General features: G+C 45.7%; 1 protein-coding gene across 7 annotated transcripts in view; it reads right to left on the reverse strand.

The window, feature by feature from the left end:
- TEX2 (testis expressed 2) overlaps nt 1–20252 on the reverse strand; it is a 96716-nt gene extending 76464 nt beyond the window's left edge. For 6 of the 7 annotated variants that reach the window (XM_053655335.1, XM_037127954.2, XM_053655325.1 and 3 more), the window contains exon 1: nt 20109–20251. The gene's annotated coding sequence lies outside the window, so the exon portion shown is untranslated. Of the gene's footprint in view, nt 1–20108 lie in introns of all 7 variants that reach the window. The other variant, XM_037127957.2, reaches the window with a different exon arrangement.
- Between the last annotated feature and the right edge of the window lie 1071 nt (nt 20253–21323).

Below are 21323 nucleotides of genomic sequence, written 5' to 3' on the forward strand. Positions count from 1 at the left end.
AATAAGCCACTCTAATTTACAAAAAAAAATTTTTTTAAGTATTTATTAAGTCAAACCCAGAGTTTATTTTCCTAAAAGAAAAAAATGCTGCGAGATACATTTCTTGCCAGGGGGCAAAAGCTTAACAACTTAATGGTCAACCAAAGATTCTATGTGAGCTAATAAGAATCATTATGTAGTCCTTACAAGTTCAAGTATATGCACTATATAGAAATGGGACAATATGCAATGACAACTAAAAAGAAAAAACACAAACTAGTAAGTACACCAATTACACAGTGTTTGAAATTGTAAACAAATGTCTGATATGCTATAGGAATTAGAGTTTAACCTTCATCCTATAGAGACATACACACACACACACACACACACACACACACACAGGTGTACAAAGCTCTTGTCAACATGTTTTAAAGTCTGTTAACCTCCCAGGTATCTTGGCAGCACTTACCAACTTGGCAACATGTGCACACAGCCTGGCCCAGGACACCCTGCAGGCATGTGCTCAGGTAGGCCACTGGCTCATATCAGACAAAATGGCTGAGATGACCCTGAAGGGGAAGGAGGTGGAGCCAGAGACACCTAGGAAAGAAGGGAACTTGAGGCAGGTGGCTTCAGGCAGATGAGGCCAGCGCTTGGCAGGGTGGGAAGGAAGAAGAGGCATTTCTAATTCACACACGCTGGGAATGAACCCTGTGCTGCCCTTCCCCAGCTAGGAGAACTTGGGCAAGTCACACAATTTTTCTGAGCTTTGGAGAGATTTTCATCTACCAAATGGGAAAAATATACCATGGCCCCTCATGGCCTCTGTGTGGAGTGAAGGGAGTTCTACACAAGCCCCTGTACAGGCTGCTTCTTGCATGGCTAGTCCCCTTCCTCCCTTGATGGGTACAGTGTCGGTTCCTGGTCTACAAAGGAGCAGCACTAACAGCAGGATGTCATGATATTAACAAGAAGATGTACGGCAATGGGTCTGTCAATTGCAACTCTATACGAATTCCGGTTATTATACCCGGGGACTGCGGGGCAATGGAAATAACTGCAGAGCTGATCAACAGATCCTGAACAAATGTTTTGAACAGTGGCGGCATCGCTGGCAGAAGTTTACTGCTTTCTAAAAGATTGTTTTATAATTTTGAGATTCATGCTTTAAAATGACATTCAGGAAAAAAGTCTTAGGCCAACAACTGCAATTCTTCTCCCTATACCCAGGCAGCAGAATTCTGGGAATTTGGGTCCAAGCAGAGGTCAGTTGGCCTTTGCATGTGATGACCATATTTTACAGGGAAAACATTCAGGTTGTCAGACCTGTGGAGTGACGAAGAGCAGTGCGTGCATTTTAAAGACTGGGCAAGCATACCATCAGTAAGCTAGTTCAGCGGCCCGACTCAAAACCAACAGGGAGAGCAGGGAGAGGCTCAAGTCTGCTTTGATGCACAGCCAAGAGGCTGGCAGCACTTTATCTCTTCTCCTGTTCTTGCCACAGGAAAACTGACAGTAAGAAAAAAAAAAGGGTGTGGAACTACATAAGGCTGATCACTCAAAAGGTCACTGACACCAAAGTCCCGACTCCTCAAAAGGTCATTCAAATTAATCAGTCTCTGCAAAGGAGCACCACTGAAGTCCATGGCCCCAAAGATGATTATTGGTCCCCAAAATTTAGTGTAGTAAATATAATGTCAGGACTCAGTTCAAATGTCTCCCTCCCAGAAAACCTCTCATGACCACCTCTTCCTAAAATAACAGCCTCCCCATCTCCTTATTCTCTTTATTTTTCAGAACAATACTACACCTGATGTTGTGCTACATGGCTACTTACTTGCTGCCTGTCACCCCATAGAATGTATGTTTTGCATGAGCAGAAACTTCATTTATTCACTGCTGTGTCCTCAATGTTCTACAGAGTTCTACAGGCACTTAAATATTTTTTGGTTGAATGAATGAATGAATGAACACTGCACATACTGGAAATATTGGGAATACTTTGTAAAGTATATGATTGTCTAACCACTATGCCGTACACCTGAAACATACGAAATAATATTGAATGTAAACTGTAATTAAAAAAGAAAATTAAAAAAACCACGACCACAAACAAACACTACACACAATACCTAAGTAACCTGTTTGGTTTTTTCCAGAAAATTCCATCTAGTACAAAAGATAAATATATCATTTACAGTTGCATATTTTTAGAAATTGGCCATCTTAGAGCGATAATGTAACATATAACACTACCACTACTACTACTACTATAAAGTGAGCTCTACCTTAAAACTCAAATCGCCTGTATTTAATAGTACCCTTCCAGGAACAGTAAGCCTCCCTGAGTACTGTGGCCATGGCACCTACCTCTCCTGGTCACAGAACCACTCTGAATATTGTTGTTTCTGCTGGGCAAATGCGTTTCTTTTAGGAAAATAAAATTCCAATCCAGCTGCTGTATCAAAGAAAAGAATCCTTCAGAAAAAAGGGCAGGGGGCTGGGACTCCTGGGTAGTGGTGCCTTCTTAGATCTTGACAGTACTGAGACATAAATAAAAGCTCCTTTGCAAGCCATCGTCTAGCAGAGGTTCTGAAGTGGAAATCAAAGAACTGTTGCCACCAACAGGACTCCAGGCTCTAGACCTATGGCTCGGGACCGTCTTTGCATCCCACTCGGGGTTTCTCTCTAAGGCGAGCCCTCCTGGAGAATGTGGCCTGGATTTGAAAGCAGGACACACAACCAACATACACAGTTTTCACAAGGTACTTTCTTAAAAACATACATCCTCAAGTGGGAGAATTTGGAAAATACATTATGCACAACAAAGTATGCAATGCCTCCTTTATAACTAGCAATTTCATCTAACAAATGAATTTCAGGCTCTAACACCCCACTATGTCAAAGGTTATGTATCAGTCTTTTTACTCTCAAGGAGAAAAGCGTATAAATAACCAGGGAAGTAAATGCACAGTTGGTATTGCTTTTTCAAATACACATAATAGAACTGCCCTCGGACCAAAAAAAATCTTTACCACAAAGTACTTGATATACCAGGCCCCGGCTCCTGAGGGGAGTGAGGAGTTGCAGATTCTGGAAGCACTACTCTCAGACTGTATAACTCTCTCAAAATAGGCCTGGCCCTGACTGCTGTGGCCCACAGCTGGTGGGGTGTCATCCCACATAGCAAAAGGTCACCAGTTTGACTGCCAGTCAGGGCACATGCCTTGGTTGTGGGTTTGGTCCCAGGTCAGGGCAGGTACAAGAGGCAACCAATCAATGTTTCTCTCCCTCTTTCTCTTTCCTCCCCCCACTAAAATAAGTAAATAAAATCTTAAAAATAAATAAATAAATAGGCCTGGCTGCATGTTCCAGCCCCGCTACATAGTACCATGGGACACCCACAAGACAGGTTCCCAAACAAGGATCTCGACCCTCCAATGAAAAATGGTGTCTGCAAAAGCAGCAAACTCCTTGCTAACATTCTCTTCAAAATCTTTCACCTTACTGTCTTAAATGATGGATTCAGCCCTGGCTGGTGTGGCTCAGTGGATTGAGTGCCAGCCTGCAAACCAAAGAGGCACTGGTTCGATTCCCAGTCAGGGCACATGCCTGGGTTGCAGGCTGGGTTCCCATTAGGGGCCACGTGAGAGGCCACATGGATGTATCTCTCACTCTTTCTCCCTCCCTTCCCATCTCTAAAAGTAAATAAACAAAATCTCTTAAAAATATATAAAAGTAAATGAAGAATTCTTAACAACTACATGAATGCAAAATTTGGTTTTCTGAGGAGAGAATTAATTCATGGTGGTCAAAGCTCAAAAAGGTGTAGTCCCAAAAGAAGTTAAAACACCACCCTTTAAGGGCTGTAGGGCTTAATTCTTTGGGTTATTTCGGGGAAACCCAAGTTTCTCAGAGCCACCCCTGGTGAGCAAGGTTTCAATCACATTGGCAAGTGTTTAGGACCAAACGCTTTTACCCAGGACGAACACTAGAAAGCCAGCATTTGTTGTGGGTACAGATCGCTCACAATTCCGGGGTGCCCACGGGGTACCGCTGCACCCCATGGCTGCGCACACAGCCCCTGAAATCAAGCAGGCAAGTCAGTGAGGCCTGAGCTTCAGATGTTGGCTCTCAAATCTGTTTTGGATCGTGCATTACTGGCATTTCCGTGACAAGGCTTTGACACTTCATAAGAAATTACCGTTTTTTTTTTTTTTACCTCAGATACACATTATTTTACCTAGCTAAGAAAAATCAAAATTAATGTTGAGTCTCCACTGTTTCAGTACATCACTCAAAATGCAGGGCACGATCTCCACAGAAACGTTCCTCCCAGGCAGTTTTTTTCTTTGACTAAGCATTTCTGCATCAAAACGTAACCCTCAAGTCACCATTCCCACTGCTCTCTGGCTCCCTCAACAAACTGTGTCCTTGCTATTTAAATGTTTCTCGACACACTGTAAGTACATTTCCCCTCCCATTTTTCAAAATTCATCATTTTTTGTTTTGACAAACTCTTGCTCTCTATGAATTTTTTTATAATGTGAACATTTACATAAAATACAAATTTAAATATGCTCCATTTCCACCCACCCCGCTGCTGGGCCTGTTGTGATCACGTGTCCTTTGTTGCTACAAACCCCAGAAGAGGGGACCTTGTTACTCCGAAAATTCCGCTTTCATTTCCAATCTACCCAGTTACAAATATTCTTTCACAACTATGGCAATTTTTGGTTTCTTCAAAAATGTGGTCATGAGTACAAAAAAAAGAGAATGAAAATGACTGTTTTCTGCTTGTTCCCCTGAACAACAGTCTTCCTACCATTTCTTCTACACCAAAAGGTTCCATTGTATTTGGAAAAGAATTGGTTTTAGAAAAAGGTACCTTTATGCTATTATTGCTAGAATGACTAGATGTACAGAACGAGAAATTACCGTCTGCTGAGAAAATTGCAAAATAATTTCTAACTCTATTTGCCATAATTTGACAATTCTATCTTAAGAGTCTAAGAAATGTACCACTGCGAGATGTCTCAAAGCCATTATCCTAATTGAAATCTACTTAAGTGGAATAGTTAGTTCCTTTTCAAGTCACATAAAAGCACATACAGACCAGACATCCCTCCTATTAAACCAGGGGATGGTAGCCTATAAAGTAAATGTCACCAAAGCAGTAAAGATTTTAGCCTGAAAATTCCTTAACTATTCATCACGGTGTATGTACGTGCTGATCCGGAGGCCTTCAAATGCACTCGCCTGCGCTCTCTCTCTCACACTCTCTCACACATACACACACACACACACACACACACACACACACACACACACGAAGTGTTAATGCTCCTTTAAAAAAAATCAGTCAGGAAAAGCAGACGTGTTCTACTCATCTGGTTTTCACTCCCAAGTCTTTGTTTTCCACATGTTATTTTCTTTTAAATATATTGGACATTTCGCTTCTGTTGTCATAGAAAAAAAAGTAAAAAGGGCAATCCCAAACAATTAACTTAGGAATGCTGTGCTTTTCACTAGCTCCCCATTAAAACGGAAGAACGTAAACAGACTGGAGTGGGAAGGGAGCCCACAGGCACGATGGGGAGCAAGGGGAAGTGAAGGCTGAAGGCCTGGCAGAAACAATCTATCCTCAGATAACTGGCAGCCAAGGCCTTAGCTCCCTCTGTATTTAAAACCCACAGGGCTGGCTCTTCATTAATTTTAGATGAATTTCACAGTAGGTTTTTTTGTAATTACCAACAGCTTGCGTTACTAGCTCATGAGGCGGCTCCATCAATTAAGAGATCTGGTTTCCTAAGCAGAGGCCTCCCAGATCACATGCCCACCTTTGCACAAAGGTATGTGCTGCTGAGGGGCTAAGGGCCAATGAATCCTCCAAAACCCTTTCAGGGCCAGACCCCTGACCCCTAGAGCCCTGGAGGAGAAATTCAGAGAGGGGAAGAAGCTTACTCTATGAAGGTAGAAGATGATACTTTTTTTATTGTAATGCACATCTCTGCTAACAGGGTTCCGTTGGAATAACGTACATTTGTTGCCAGCGTTGTCTTCTATATTGGCCTGCCCCTGGAAGAGTGAACTTTCTGAAAGCAGTTATAACTGCTGTCTTTTCTGCCTCTGGCAAAACTGGAATAAGGCAAAGAAAACAGAATCATGCTTTCATGAGCAGAGCTCACCATCATGGGGCACACGTGCAGTACACGAGAAAAGGAGGCGCCAGGGACAGCGATGGCCAGGCTTGTGCTCCTGACCAGTCAGAGACTGCACGACTTCTGGGCTGGAAGGGGTGAGCTGAGTCCAACCCCCATCTAGGGAGGGCATTCCAGGGAAGGGGCAGGATCTACATCCAGAGTCACAGGGTTGGGAGGACCAGCCCCTGGGTCCTCTGTCTACCTCGTGGCCCCCTTTCTGGCTGCAGGTAATAATCATTAGATCTAACAGAAAAGCCAACGACAGGGAAAAAAAATTAACTTAGACTGTATTAAGGGAGAGAAAAAAAAGGAGGAAGGCAATATAAAAGAGATAAAAACCAAGGAAAATGATAAGGGAGACCCTGTGAGAACTTGGGTGGCCAGGGGGTGGGCAATTAAGGCATTGATCAAAAAGGAACTGACTAAGGAAACCAAGGAGAAAAATATCCTGGCATAGATACCTGGCTTGGAGGCCAAATTTATCCAATGCTCCCGCACAAAGGAAATCATAAGGATCTCAGCGAGGAGAAGGTCCAGCAGTGAGGAAAGAGAACCTCAGGAACCCAGGGACAGGCTGGGGTGCATGGACTCCCACGGCCAGGAACCTGCAGTCTGAGCTCTAGGTTCCTTCCTACCGCTAACGGGTCGTCCCTTCTCCAAAGCTGGCTTTAGACCTTTTTAGAAGGGAGGCACAGGAGACTTCGGAGCTGGAGTTCTTCCTTCACCTTTCTCTTCCAAGGGCTTTTTGAAAACCTGATGAATCAAAGACCCCACAGTCACCACCAAACACATGTATGCACATTTCCATGAAACGGCACATTCAATGTGTGAGAAGACCCATTTTTCCCTCCCCCCACCCCCACCAAGATCAGAAACCCTGATTTCAAGAACTCATTACACAGTTTTGAGTAAAAGGGGTAGAGTTTTGATTTCCACCTTTGGATGTTGGGTGCTGGTCTTCTGGGAGTCTGGGCAGGACAGGGGAGTGGGGGTGAAGTCCTGCTCTGACAAGATGATGGTCTTCTAGTGCCTCCCAAAGCTTCACTGGTATTTTTGCTCCCAGTGCCAAGGTCTTACCAGGAAAATAGCCGTTTGCTTTCTAGATGCTCCACAATAAAATTCCAAAACATACTTAAGCGCTTGCTTAAGTTAAAAAAGAAAAGTTGGCACAATGACTTATACAGTATTAATTTGGGGAAAAAAATAACCCAATTAACCATTTATAATTAATAATGTATCATGCGTAGTGCTATTCAAATAGTACTTGCTTTAAGATTCTTTAAAGATCTTCCTTAACAGGAATGGCAAAGAGGGTAAGGACTTCATTGAAGAGATTCACAGAAGACTGACTTCCACTGCAAGAGTCTGGACCTGCCCGGTGACAGTTCCCAGGCACGGTCACTGTCTTCTGAGCAGCATCATCTGCTGAGTGCTCGAGGGGTCAGTGGGTAACCAACCTGTACTAGCTAAATGCGGGGTGACCTATTTGATCAGCCCTTTCTCAAGTCTCAAAGCATTTGGCTTGAAATCACCACAGAGGTTGGATGTGGCTTCTGAAGCCAGTTTCTGAGCTTCCTGCTTGTCCGGCAGAGCCACTGAGAGGCAGTGATGCATGGCCTCCAATGACAGGCAGGATCAGGAACCAACAGGGCTGGACCAGGTACCTGCCCTGCTCGGCTGCTGCAAAACCTCCCACTCCCACTTTAAATCCCAATTTTGGCACCTGGATAAATAAACTCCTAAAATAGAAAAACATGGCAAAAAATCCACAAAAACACCTTTTTCTCCTTAGCTTGCTACAGAGAACCCGTCTCACTCAATATTAGCCATTCAACAGCTCCCACCTGCTCTGTGTTAACTCAGCAGTATTGGGTAAGAGGCTAGGGTACCCACTGTAGCACCGTAGTGGAGAGCCCAGGGGGAGCAGGAGACTGCATCTGGGAGGGAACCGAAATGAGTGGGTCAGTTCTGACAGGTAACACAAAATGGCTAAAATTCTCATCAGGCCGCGGTAGAACTAGGTTTTAGAAGTAGTTAAACCTGCAATTTCTGGAAGACTTTCTCTAACCTGGAGGTCAACAAAATGTATTTTGAACATGCTTTACACTTTAGTTTTCAAGACGAACATTCTGGCATTATAAATTCGTATTGTTGGAAGGACCTCTTGACCAACTGCCCCCCAAGATTCTTGGCCCTGTATTTGCTGCAATCTGCTGCCAAAGCAATTCTATCGCCTAATTCAGAAACTCAAGATGTATTTTTTCCTTCCATAAGATTTTCATACCACAAACCAGACCTCATGAAATAAAACCGACTTCGGGCTATATTAAGCCTCTGCCAACACGCCTTTCGATCACAGTCAAGCCTCAAGAAAAAGCCAGGCGGGTCGAATGAGTTCAGTCTCGGCTCAGAGCATGATCAATAGTTATTTCTGCCGGCAGTTTCAGCCTTAAAAAAAAAGGAATGCTCCCGCTTTACTATTAACCTCCCCCATCAGAATCAAATACCACTCGTCATACTTCCCCACAGACATTAGCCTACCCAGGGAAATTAAAACAAAAGCAACCCATTTCTCAGGGGCCCTCTAGTACTGGCTGATTTTCCAGTTTGCTCTTGCTTAGGGAAAGCAGCTCAACTTTCCCTGATGACAGCTCCCATCAGACTTCCTAAGCACAGGTACTGGATGGGAAGCCAAGAAGGGCCCACATCAAATTAACCTATAGGCACTGCTATAGGCTAATATTCCACAGGCACCTGGATCTGAGGACACCAAGATGGTTCCTTCTGCAGCTTCCATGAGGAGCAGGTCCATTATTTTTTGGAAGGAAACGAGGACATAAGGAGGAAGGTGCTCAGCCCAGTGACTGGTGGTAAGAGCGGGCGTGGCGGGGGGCCGGCTTGCTTGAGCCCACGCTCGGTTTCTGGGCTGCGGTCCGGGGCTCCCTTGCCCTCTTACGGCTCTGCCCCGTCCTCCCCATCAACCAGCTTTTCCTTGTCATCCTTAGGTCTAAGCAGCTCCACTCCCAACACACACATTTCCCTCAGAGGTAAAATGCTCAGCAAGTTAGGGTTAGAATTTCCCACTTTAAATAAAATTCTCCTCAAACATCTGAATGGTCTACTACACCCGCCAGGGGTCCTGTGTTAAAAATATGTCTATGAGGAAAAATCATCGCCCCTTCAGGCTGGCAGGCAGAGCCCTACAATGACACAGCCTGTCCCTGCTCTTTCCATCATGACTGAGACGCTCTCCATCAGCCTTCTGTGATCAGGGCGCACAGAGTGACTCTCTCCTAGGGTCTTCTTTTGGAGCCAGGTACACCCATAGTACTCTGCTCTATGCCCATCCAACCCACCACCAGATCATACGTACCTGGCTGTGCTGTTAAGGTGTCCAGTGCATGGAGGCATTTAGCTGCTCACCCTCAGGCATGAGTTTACAGATACCCGACCCCCTCCCCTCAGCGGTGATCTTAAGCAGCTTTGGTGACCATTTCTACCCTAAGAGTCCCCGGGCACCACTGAAGCTGCATTCCCTATAATATCTAGTTCGGTAATTTTCCTGTATATTTTTCTCTTTTGTATCCTTAATGTTGAGCGTAAAACCTTCTTAACCAGAAAGCACACCAATCTGGTCTTCAGGAACTACCTCCTCTTCAGTTATCAAAGACCCTGGACTAGGGAGCCAGTCCCTTCCTTCCAAAACAAAACAAGAGAAACATTACCTAGAAAACCAGCTAGTGACATCCCCCATCAATTTTCTCTTCCAGAATCACAATCACAAAAGTTTTAGAAGAAAGTGAACCACCATCTCTGCCTCAAGTCCTTCAATTTCCTACGTAGAACTTCAAAGTTCCCCACGAAGGTCCAGGTGTCTACTATGAGTGCCCCGGCCCCGCCCCCATGACAACTGGATCTCAAGAGCACTAGCAGGCTCCTCCCCTCAGCTAGAAGTCGGCCTAGGGAAGAGCACAAGTGCAGACACAGCTGCCTCAGTTCTCCGACAGCAGAAAGCCTCTTCCCCACCAACGGGCTATCAGAATTCCTTCCTATTGCTGCCTGGGGGCCTCCTGAGGGCCATTAACAAACAGCTGCCCAACACCCCCCCAGGGGCAGAGTACTCCGGTTTGCTAATAGCACTGAGGGCAGTGGGTGAGGAAGAGGAGAGAGACAAATGGGAATGGCAGAAGCCCTCCCTTCTAGAAAGGGAAGAAGATGCTACACCCTTAACTGGGGGCTGCAGGGGCAAGACTCCAATCTTGAGATCTCAAATTGAAGCCCCATGCTACTGAAGACATATGCAGTGACAGAAGGATGCCTTCAGGCTGGGACAGGAAGCCTGTCCAGACAAGAGGGCCACCTTTGTAACTTGGTGGGCAAAAGCCTTTCAAGTCTGGGTCAAGGGCCCAGAACGTGCTTTTGCTGTAAGGCAGCTCTAAGCCCACTGGACAGCTCCAGTAATAAAATGCCATGGATTTCCTCCCCCCCCTTACTCCCCTCCCCCTCCTGAGTTATTCTGAAAACTATTCAATCCCTCTGAATTCAATCCCTATTCAAACCCAAATTTTAAATTGCATTTCTCAAGTTCCCCCTTGTTTTCTACTGTGCTTGCATCCATTTATTCATTCATCACCTAACAAGCATTTAAGAAGCGTGTGCAATGGGTCAGATACTATGCTAGGTACTTGGCATGTAATGGTGAGAAAATCAACAATGTCCCTGCCCTCATAGAGGAAGGGGAAAAACAGATGTCTGCTAACAAACAGGGAATAAAAAATGATGAGAAGTGCTATAAGGGACCGGAGAAACAGGCAGTGAGTTGAGGGAGTAGAGCCAGTTCCCAAAGAAGGAGCAGGTGGTTCGGTTCCTGAAAGGCCAGCTCCCTTCCAGCTGGGGACAGAAAGATGCAGGGAAGATAATAAATCAGGAGGAGAGAGGCATGGGCCCAGGAAAAAGTAGAAGGTAGGAGTAGATGGATCACCCAGCTTTTCAGAACAGGTTCAGAATGTGGCTCTTAACCCAGGAGCAACAAGAAGCCTTCATAGGGCTTTGAGCAAGAAAATGACACGCTCATACTGAAAATTTTAAATGTCTCTGATTGAGGCGGGGTTAAGAGATTAGAAAGGAGCAGAGAAGTAGCTTCGGGGAGGGCAGGGGGGTGGGTGCTGCTGTCTTCCCAGCAAAAAGATGGTTGTTTGGACTGCAGTGGTGGCCGTGAAGTTGGAAAGAAAGGACCACTGGAGAATTGCTTAAAGATAAAACTCAATGCTCACTAAGGCCTAATGGCCAGCTTGCACTTTCCGTGAAATGTCAATTTCCTCTGGCAGAAAACACTGGCGGTGCATAATCCACAGCTCATGGTAGTAAATTTCCCTTGGCACATATTTGTCAGAATTTCTAGATAAATTTAAAGCTGTTCCTATTTGTTCTTAAATCTATTCCTAAAAACCATCATCCATTTTTTAAGCATATTTACCAAGAGTCTACTATGTGCTGGGGATAAAGAAATGACCAGGGCCCTCGGCATGTCCCCTCTGAGCCTCTAAATCCTCCTGGCAGTGGGCACAGCTCCCAGAGCTGGGCCATCCTCCCTCCTGAAACCTTCATACCAGCCACTTAAGAGAGGCCTCTCTAGCTCTTGGAGACGATCCGCGACACAACAAGCAACACAAGCACTTTGCACTCAGGAGATTCACTCTTCATTTCATAACATCCTCGGTCCCAGGAGACATGGCATGCAATCTAACTTCTCCAGGTCACCGAACCACCAAGGCTGTGCTCCTACAGGAAGATTATGAACCCCAACAGGCAGTTCTTCCCTCTATGTAATCAAACTCCTTGTCTCTAAAATGGACTCAGTTCAAGAACTACATTTGAATTGTGCTCTTTCATTTGCTGCTGAAATTAGCTTGTGCTGGAGTCTATGTTATCATGGAAACTGATGGGTTTTGTAAACCCTGGAGCTACACTGTCCAATGTGACCACATGTGGCTAGTTAAATGGAAATTAATTAAAATCAAAACTTCAGTTTCTCAGTTGCACTAGCCACGTTTCAAATGTTCGACAGTCGCCTGTGGCCAATGGCTACCAGACTGACAGCACAGGTATGGCGCACGTCCAACACGGCGGGAAGGCCACAGGGTTCTAACACAGTTGATTTGGATTTTCACTTAAAAAATACACAAAAGTTATAAAGAGACTTGCAACATATTAACCGTGTCCCTTTGATTTTACAAGTGAATGCTATAATTTGAACTTAATATATACCACTAATATTGCTTTTAGTCGGTTTCATAGTTTAGGCTTTGTGTAGATTTAATTCACTAGAAATGTTTGAAAATAACCTTGTGGTTCCTTACGGGGAAGAAAGGGACCATGATTTTACAAGTCCTTGTGGACAGAAACTGTCTTACTTTCTATACATGTATCCTACACACTGCCCAACAGAGTCACTATTTAGTAAATACACAGATTAACTGAAAACACTCTAATTCCTTATGCCTGCTTTTCATTAGCAAGTCTATGAGGGGCTTGCAAGAAATGTTCATTTCAGATTCTGAATTTCAACTAGCACCAATCCTGTAATTTGCAGCACGCAGAAATGTTTTTTCCTCTGGAACCACATTTCCCATATGATTTTATATTCCAAAGATACATTTATACTATGAGAAAAAAAATCTACCAACAATGCTTCGAATGTGGAACTATCTTGGAGCAAAATTATCAAAATGTTGATAATTACTGAAACTGAGTAACTGATACATGGGGGTCATTATATTATTCTTCACTTTTGTGAATTTAAAAAATGTTTCCAGAATAAAGGTTTCTTTTTATAAGAGAACAAACACAATTATATATCAATTCGCCCAGTTCTAATAAATATGCTACAGGACAATTATACTTTGGCAAAGCTAGGTTCATAGTATTTTACTGAACATCCAAGCCAAGCTAAAGAACCAAAGCCAGTGATTCATGTCATGATGTCCTCCTCCTGTGTGATCCCAAGGTGTGGCTGTTCCTCCAGGTGACAGGCACCACATCAAATTACACTGGAGATGGGGTTCATGTGGGTACTGCACCCTGAGTCACCCTGTTTGATCGCCTGGTAATAAGGCCACTGGCCTCTGTAGCTTATCAGAAAAAAAAGGCTAAGAATCTACCTTCCATATCCAAACACTAAAACAGACAACTGCAGGGAGGAGCAGAGGAACAACTGCTTCCGGTCCACCCATGCTCCAGTCAGGCATCGCACCCACTGCACAGGCTCCTACAGGAAGAGCCGAGACTCCACAGTAAGCGCGCCCCAGGTACAGCACACTGCAGGCTGTCCAATGCCAAGGCTACCTTAGAACACCCCCAGCAGACATGCATATTAGCCATCTTAATCTTACCTTCAGCCCTTACACCTGAAATGATAAAAGTGTTGATCAAGACAGAAGCTCATGCATTCTAGGTCAAGTTCCCCACTGCCTGGGGGGTGAGCAAACCCTTATCCACAGCCCTTCCTATACATGCCAGGCACTGCTCTCAGGCCTTTCCAGACACCAGTTCACTCAGTCCTCACAGTCACTCAGAGGTGGGAACCAGAGGCACCAAGAGGTTAAGAAATGCCCAAGGCCCCTCAAGCATCTGGTTCCTGACCCCCAGCTTTTCACCTCTACCCTGTGCTACTCTTCCTGTGTCACATCTGCCTGCCTTTCCCATTTGCTCCCCCCTCCTCTTTGTCCCTCCTCATCGCAGCCATATTCTCCCCTTGTCATTCCCTCTCTAGAAATGTTCTTGACACTCCCACTTAGTGGCTCCTTTCCTTTATTCTTTCTCAGGGCCCTGTTCTTTTTCTTCAGAAGGAGATTTCATATATATCACAACTTAACATATACGATGCATACGTTTGTTGATTCATTTACTGTCTAGACTAGACAATGCGCTATGTGCTGGCAGGAGCACGTCTGTTTTGCTCCCCACTGGATTTCCAATGCCAAACACAATGCTTGGCTCCAGAAGACACTTAAATTTGTGTTGAAAGATTAATAATCATTCTTCAGTCAGTACTTTCAGTGAAAAGGTTTTTAAATTCCCTATTTCAAGCACGGAATGATAAATATAACCAGCTTTAGGAACACTGCCTAAAAGATAGCATTATCCATAATAAAGGACTCAGAACTGAATAAGAGAACAGGCCGGCTTATGTCAGCTTTCAGTAACAAAAGAGAAACGAAACTCTTATAAAATGCATATTGTGATTCTGAAAGGTTACTTGCAGGAGCAATCCAAGGGGTGGATTTAAATCTTAAACCCTAAATAAGCTTATGGCTGAAGAGAGCTGCTCCTGCCCTATGCTGTTCTCAACTGTAGGATAAACTGGGAGGCACCCAGTTTGTTACTTCCAATCGTCTTCTTAGATGGAATCCTTAGAACCAACATCCAGGCAAATCCAATAGGCAAAGGTCATCTGGTGGTTTCAAAGCCCATGCATTTTTCCATCCCACCACCAGTTTCAATACACAAAAGCTAGAGTCTCTCTAAAACAGTCCCACTTATGCTCACAGTGACCTGGCCTATGGCTTTTGTTCACTAAAGAAAAACTTTCAGCTCTGGTGTGGCTCAGTGGATTGAGCACCAGCCCTCGAACTGAAGAGTCACCAGTTCAATTCCCCGTTGGGACACACACCTGGATTGCAGGCCAGGTCCCCAGCTGGGGACCTCTCAGAGGCAACCAATGGATGTTTCACACACTGATGTTTCTCTCTCTCTCTCTCTCTCTCTCTCTCTCTCTCTCTCTCTCTCTCTCTCTCCCTCCCTTCCCCTCTCTCTGAAAATAAAATTAAAATTAAAAAAAAAAACAACCTTTCACGGATTCAAGTCTTCTGCAACTCCCATAAGGGTTATTCATTAGGTTTAACAGCAGATCTCATTGAAAACTCAGAATTTAGCCCTGGCTGGTATAGCTCAGTGGATTGAGCGCGGGCCTGCAAACCACACGATCACGGTTCAATTCCCAGTCAGAGCACATGCATGGGTTGCAGGCCAGTTCCCGGCAGGGGACTCATGAAAGACAACCACTCATTGATGTTTCTGTTTCTCTCCTTCCCTTCCTCTCTAAAGATAAATAAATAAAATCTTAAAAAAAAAAAGAAAACTCAGAATTTAAACAGGTGTCACTACATAATAAAAGGCTAGGAATGCATGACCTCAAAGCAGGGAGAATCTTACTTTCTAAACTGGGAAAACTTCCAGGGTGCCTGGCTTGAGAGAATTCCAAGACGAGGCAGGGTCTGCCTGAAACGACCATACAACACAAACAAGCCTGAGTTGTATGCAGTTCACCTGCAGGCCCTTGTCCTTGCTCTGTGATCTTGGACAAGTTACTTAACTTCTCTGAATCTGCTTCCTCAACTTAAAATAAGATTGATAACAGTATCTCCTACTTACAGGGGGATGTGAGGTTTAAACGTTGAAGCAGTGCCTGGCACATAGCAACTCTCCATAAATGACAGTCAACTCGCATTGTTACCACCTGCCAACTGTTTTTTTGCTTTACAAAGCATTATCACAACCATCCAACTGAGACTTTGGGAGTACTGAATGATTTCCTTCCACCCATTTAACTTCTCACATCCTTAGGTTCATAAGCCCACACAAAATCTATGACACTGTGTTGGAGAAGGGTGTGGGGAAGACTAAGAAATCTAGTCCTCGTTTTGGAAAAGAGACTCTCGAGACCCAGAGTGGTGAAACGATGTGCCCAAGAACACACACAGTAAGAGGATAAACCCCCAGGATAAAGAGGGCAGCAGGAGAAACCCCTAGACATCTCTCGATGCCAACTCCAGTGCTTTCTCTACCTCACCCAAGGCTGGTCGAGGGCTTTGGTACTTTCATGACCTCCTGGCACCCTTCTAATTAATGTCTCATGGACATTTCACGCAATGCAATTAAACAGTTAGGAAGGGGCAATACAGAATCCTGTACATAACCCTGCTCTAAAATTCACATGTAAGAGTATTCACACCAGCGTAGGTTTCCAATCTTCTTATAACGATATTTATTTTTAACTTGGGATTTAAAGTTGACAAAGATCTTAACAAACAGGCAGGACAGAGGGAGCTGTTTGTCCATGGCTCGTTAGTTCCATGCTTCTCACAGAGACAAGAATCAGCCAAAGGACAGACAGAGCTCCAAGCAAATTGGAAAAACGTTCCTCTGACCCACAGATCATGGGTCACTGCCTGGGCTCTGAGTGGCAAATCTTAGGAGATGCTCCCCAGAGCCACCTGCCACTTAACGGTCTGTTCTGTCATTCCACAGCATCAACTGCTATTCGGTGCTCCTTATGTGCCAGCCACGAGTAACTTCATGAAATCCCCACAATTATCTATAAAGAAATAGATGTACTACCGCAGTTCATCTGACAACTACAACTGTGAGACCTCATAGATTATAGGACCCTTTTTTCCCCCAGAAATGTTAAGAAGAGACAAATTGTACCGTCTTAGCATTGCTGAAATGTGAATATTGTCCCATTTTACACATAAAGAAACTGATGCAGAGAGAGAAAATAATTTGCCCAAGGTCACCATGCTGGTAAGTGGAAGCATTTGGATACAGGCCTGGTAAGTCTGATCTATAGCACCCTTTTCACAGCTGTAAACGCCAATCCCCCCATGGCCATAGGAACTACCCATAAATGCACCCGAGAGAGAGGCAGGGCATGGGGTGCTAATTCTTGCTCTACCATTAGCACACTGACTGCAGCAATTCTCCAAACACCTCTGAACCTGACCTTTCACATGCCCAAAGAAGTCACTGTGCCAGACTATCTCAAATAAACTGCCATTCCTCTTCTGGGAAAGAAGTGTGGTCTAACAGAAAACGCGCGTTTGGAATCATCAAGTCCCAGACTGAAATTCTTGCTCTGCCATCCAATCAGTTTATCATCTTGGGCAAGTTAATGAACTGCTCTGAGCCTCAGTTTCCTCTTCTATAAAATGAGGCCAGCTCCATTACAGGGATGCTCGAGGTCTGGAGAGGAGATAGACAGAGTCCAGCAGAAGTAGGGCTTGCTTGAGTGTGGTTAGTAGGGTACATGAAAATCCCACACGCGATGGACAGCAATTTCACCTAAAATGTCATATGGTGTGCTTGAGTGTGATATTGTTATGTTACAGAATTACATACTTGTCATTTTGTAATTTTTTAAAAAGGGGTATTATTTGTGCTGGACCCTGTGTATGTATGTGTATAAAGAAAGTAGTACCTAGCAAAGTTGTACTTCAACAAATACTCTTTTCTAAACTAGCCACCTTCTGGCTCTGGACGGGTGGCTCAACTGGTTTCAGTGTTGACCCAATAAGTCAAGGTTGCAGGTTCAATACCAGGTCAGAGCACATACAAGAAACCACCAATGAATGCATCAATAAGTGGAAGTGCAAATGAATGTTTCTTTCTTTTTCTCTTGTCTTTCTCTCTCCCCATCCCTCCCTCCTTCTCTCACTCTCCCCCTTCTCCTCTACATAATAAGTTAATAAATTAATGAAAATTACATAAACTATCCACCTTCTGCTTCTGCTTTGGACAGAATCAAAGAACAAATATTCCCTGTGACTTCAACAATTCCCAAGGAGGACCCTCAGGAGAGAATGAGGATTAGACAGAAGAAAGTAAACCCTGAGGGATAATTTTTTGATCCATTCATTTACTGATGGGCACTTAGGTTGCTTCCAGCTCTTGGCTATTGTAAATTGTGCTGCTACTCTGTTTTGTTCTTATGTTAAGTAATAATCTATGCATTTCTCTCTTTCATTAAAGCCTCAGAAAGTCCTCAGAGCCTCAGAAAATCCTCAGAAGATGACAGCTTTTGACTTGGAGAGCAGGTGAATCGTGTGGTAAAAACAAACTCTCAACTCATTTTTTTTCCCTTTACTTCCATCAAACCCACAATGCCTTGCAATTTCTGGCACACACCTGATTCTCAATAATAATTAGTTGAGTATTTCTGACTGCAATTTCTTTTTGACCCAAACTCCAAAGTATCCTATACATTTATTCTGCCTAAAAGCCTGGTCTTTCCTGCTTCTCCCCCTGACGCAGTCTAAAACATAACCGTAATAAACAATCTGTATGGTGTAAGCTACGTCTCCAATGCTCTCACACAATGGCCTTCTACTTGCTCTTCAAACCTCAGTGAGGCCCAGCACACTCCGCCCAACCAAACTCTTGAACCTTCCCTCCCTTTCATCTGTCACAGCCCTTGGATTACTTGTTATTTGTCTCATTGCCACCACCAGCCAACCTGAGTCAATTTGTTAATCTCCTTCCTCTCAGACACAGCACCTTTTCCTGGAGATAAATGTGCAGGCAAGTTGAGATCACCCAGAGCCCTTCCACACCCCTGCTCCAGCCTTCACTGACACTCCCAGAGGCCCTTGTGAAAGAAAGAATTATATGGCAAAAATCTCACTTGCTCCCCATCACCTCGGGAAGCTTACCTGCTTTCCGTAAGCTTGGACCAACTACTGACTTTCGGAAGAATGTGAAAGTCATTAGTTTGAGGGCTGGGTAAGAGCTAACAGAAATGGCAGTTCCACTCTTCTAACACTTCCTATGAGATGGGCTTCACTGTGTAATGGGGCTCTGAACCCACATACCTAGATTCCTCAGACACTTCCTAACCCAGAACTCAAGGGTCATTTATTTGCCTCTCCATTTTCCCCATACTGGTTTCCATACAAAAGTCATTCATTATTTACCTTCCAGCTTACATCTGACTCCTGATAGGACTCTTGTGAGACCTTGGATGAAAGTCAGTAAAACATGCAAGAGGCTGGTACCTTTCAATTCTTGTGGTGAGCAGCCATGGTATCAAAGCCTGGGACTTCAAACATAAATATGGCACCACCCCTGCCTTCACGGTGCCCACGCTGTTCCTCCCTGTGCAGTGTCTATAAAATGTAGTGACAAAGTACTTCACAGCTTTGGGAAAAAGAGCGAGGGTGGAAACAGACTTTGCCTTTACATTTGATGCCCTGTACCCATAACCTGTAATAATCGATAAAGTAAACCATCAACCCATCGAGGAGCTAAGTATTCAAAAAACCTTTTTCAAAAGGGGAAATTCCCCTCCACCAACCCCCACGTCAGCCGCCTTTTCTGGGCAGTGTGCGCGGTGGAACTGAAGTCTACTATTCATTCTTTCTCCCGCTCCCACCGTTTCCTGCGTGTGCTCACCAGCAACCACCGTCACACCCGCGCTCCGGGACAGAACACCTGGTGTTAGGCCTCGGCCCAATGTCACTTGTTAACCTTCTGATTCCCGTCTTTCGGCACGCTGCCGTCTCATGTCTAAGGCATGCAAACCACCCCACGGCCACCCGCGATTTCCAGGAGTTGGAGAAAAACAACGCAAGGCGCCAACAGCCTCCGACAGATCCGCGTAAAAGTAACTGCGGTTCTCGACTTCCAAACATTTCGCGATGCTGGGCAAGGGGGCGGCAGGAACCCGGGGCCCCATTCATAAAATTACAAGCTGTTCTTCTAGTTTCCACGCGGACGGTCCCCCCCCACCCCCCCCCCCCCCCCGCGAGCCCGGAGCCGGGAGCCTAACGACTGCAGGATAGGAGGACTGGACAGCGAGCACCTCTGGCCAGGGTCAAGCGCAAACCACCCCACAATGCCCCCCAAAAAGGAAGGGGGCGAGGGGAGTCGCAAGTGGGCGACCCGTCAATCCCAGAGCCGTGACAACAGGACGGGGCCTTGGGCTCTCCCCAAATATCCCCCAACCCCCGCCCCCGCGCTTACGCCCCACAGCGCCAACTGCCGCCGTATCCAGAGCGCACCCTGGACCCTACGGGGTCGCACCACCACCAGCCCGGGCCTTCTCCACGGGCGCTCCCCCGACAGCCCGCCCGGCCCTGGCGCCCTCACCCCGATCCGCTGGCTGCCTCATTGTACTGCGCCAGCCTCCATACTCCCGCGGCGACGGAGAATCCGGCTCAGGACCTGGCCGCCGTCCCGCCGTCTGCCCTATCCCGGGCACGGGCCGCCCCGCCCCGCCGGCGGACCGCCCCGCGCCCGAGGCAGCCTCACAGCGGTGGGGGCGGAGCAGGCTTCACGCCAGTCCCAGCCAATCCAACCCCTACCTGCGCGCTGAGGAGCAGCCGCGGAAATGGGCGGGCGATTGATCGGGTCTGTTAAAGGAGCCGCCGCCCACAGAGCTGGGGGAGAGGGGTGGCTGCAGGGTTACTTGGGGGGACCCAGGTGGAGTCAGAGCTGCTCTTCTCTGCCAACAAGGCTGCACCGCCTTACCCAGCTCTTTGCATTAATTTCCTTGTCCTGCAGCCTAGCAACAAGTGGGCACAGGACCAGATCCTGCCAGAGGAAGAAACCGAGGCGCCGAGAACCAAGGGTCTCCGACTGGGCAAACTCACTCAATTTTGGGTTCTAGAAGGCCGTCAGACACCTCTATCTCCGTCAAATCCCAGACATTGGCTTTAAAAGGAACATTCTCAGCCTCACCCTGGAAAGTTTTAACAAGTATATTCCTAAGGCCTGCCCTAGAGCGTCCAATTCTGTCTGTGCAACGGGACTGGGACATGTGCATTTTTCAACACCCCTCCCCTAACATGATTCTGATGTATGTGGTGCAAGAGCCACACGGGTACATATTTCAGGTCCATCATAGTAACGAAATCCAAACTCGACTGCCAGAAATAAAGCTAAACTTTTTTTAATTCTCAAAATGACTAATATGGTTGAGACACTTACTAGTTAGGCTGGAACAGTGTCCTCAGTGGGTCACGCTAAGAACTGAATTTGAAAGCCTAGGATGAAGCAACAAGCCAGCCTTGTTCTCTGACTCGTGAAACAATGCTTAAATATCTCGGTGGCAAACACACCCTTCCTCATTGCCATCACCAGGCCCAGTCATAATCCCAGGAGGGTGCCTTGCCCTCTGGAGCTTCATTCCAATGCCATCAAGCTCTGCCCACCCTGCCAGCCACATTCCTCTCCCCATCCTGGTGTTCCAGACACATCTGGCCCAGAAATCATTGACCTCAACTTCGAGGTCAGCCCCCTTCCACCTGCCCCTTCTACAAGGAATGAATGGCTCCACACAACCACCCTTTTTTTTTTGCTGTG

This window comes from Artibeus jamaicensis, unplaced genomic scaffold, assembly GCF_021234435.1.
Source record: "Artibeus jamaicensis isolate MK-2021 breed Jamaican fruit bat unplaced genomic scaffold, CSHL_Jam_final contig_1998, whole genome shotgun sequence".
Classification (NCBI taxonomy): Eukaryota; Metazoa; Chordata; class Mammalia; order Chiroptera; family Phyllostomidae; genus Artibeus; species Artibeus jamaicensis.